Source organism: Triticum urartu, chromosome 6A, assembly GCF_056163025.1.
Source record: "Triticum urartu cultivar PI428250 chromosome 6A, HENAU_Tu73, whole genome shotgun sequence".
NCBI lineage: Eukaryota > Viridiplantae > Streptophyta > Magnoliopsida > Poales > Poaceae > Triticum > Triticum urartu.
In genome coordinates this window covers 14,551,021-14,552,500 of record NC_141878.1, presented here as the reverse complement: position 1 = coordinate 14,552,500, position 1,480 = coordinate 14,551,021, and the positions used below count along the sequence as shown (strand labels likewise).

The window sequence follows — 1,480 nt, the reverse complement described above, 5'->3', positions numbered from 1 at the left end:
GCTTTTCCGAACTGCTTGTTTTCTCGGGGCTGCAGTCCAGTTGCTTAGTGGTTTGCTTCTCGGTCTACCCAATCAAGGTTAGACCTCGCTCTATCAACCATTGCTTTAAATAGTATCATGTTATTTCATCTTTCATTGATACCATCATTACAATCGAGGGCCTACAATCCATGGAAATCCCTATTCCGATCACTGGGAAAGAAGAGCAAGTAAGTAATGAATGAATGAATGAATTTAGATGGTATATAAACATCTCCCCATGAAGGGAAGGTGCTATAGTATCTAACTAAGAAAAAAAGTAGGTTGTGAAATGATAGGAAATATGCCATGCAGAAAATCAAGGAAATATTTCCTGGATTTTCGGATGACCCGGCTTATCTTTGCAGTTATCCTTATTTAGCAGAATCTAGTGAGTGTTCCATTAAAAGGAAAGAGAGCTATTCGTTGTAGGATTGATCCAGACAACCCAACCTAAGTCACCTATTGCGCCTAACCTAAGTATAGTGCCAGTGGTCGGCGAGGAGAAGTTCATTCCTGTAGAGAAGAGAGGGGATCCTATTTCCTTTCCCCCTTTCCCAGTATGGCAACCTTATCTTCCAGCATGAAAGTTGGTATCAGAATGAAACAATCCAATCCATACTTGTGGAGTGCTCAGTTCAGTTCCTGATTTCTCTCAAGCCTAAACCGGAAAAGGAAACCTATTACCCGGGGTCCCCCCTTTCGGCTATCTCATCTGCTGTTCCTCGACTCTCAGGAAGGTAAGATCATCAATCAATAGTAGGCTGCTGCTCTGTGCAGTTAAAGATGGGATCCAACCTGTTCTGTTTGCTTGTTTCCTATAATCTGTGCTCGATTCCATATTTCTGTATCCTTCGATTCCCGGGACAGATCTGATCTCCTTTATACTTACCTCAAACAACGAGCGAAGTCGAGATGTTGATGAGAAAGGGGCTTTTCTCAAGGCCAAAGAGTGCTCTTTGAAGGCTACTATGCATCCTTACGAATACAAGAGTGGTTTTTTTTGTTTTGGGTATAGCAGGACTTGAACCTGCGACCATTAGGTTAAAAGCCCAATGCTCTACCAACTGAGCTATACACCCGATTTTACAAGAAGGCTTGGTGCGGAAAAGAAAAGAGGGCGGCCTGGCCCCTTTTCTTCTTATCATATCACAAGGGCGCGGCTCTGTATGGTATAGTACTGTGGAGCAAGTTTGGGAGTCCTTTCCACTCATTGAGGATTCTATCTAAAAAAGAAGGTCAACGGGGGAGACTACTTTGAAGTCCGGGCTGAACAAACTACTTCTCCTGCTACCAAAACAGAGAAATAAGGAAATAAGATGGATTCGTCTAATAAAATACCCAATGCCTGTAGTTGAAGAATTGTTGGATGAGTTATCTTGTGCTGTTTGGTTTACTAAGCTGGATCTGAGAGTTGGTTACCATCAGATAAGATTACATGAAGCAGACGAATACAAAACGG

The 1,480-nt window shown here is 42.5% G+C and overlaps 1 non-coding gene across 1 annotated transcript; it reads right to left on the bottom strand.

Annotated features, from left to right (window-relative positions):
* Positions 1-1,027: 1,027 nt before the first annotated feature.
* TRNAK-UUU (transfer RNA lysine (anticodon UUU)) lies at positions 1,028-1,100 on the bottom strand. Its single transcript has one exon. It is a non-coding gene; the product is annotated as a tRNA-Lys (tRNA).
* Between the last annotated feature and the right edge of the window lie 380 nt (positions 1,101-1,480).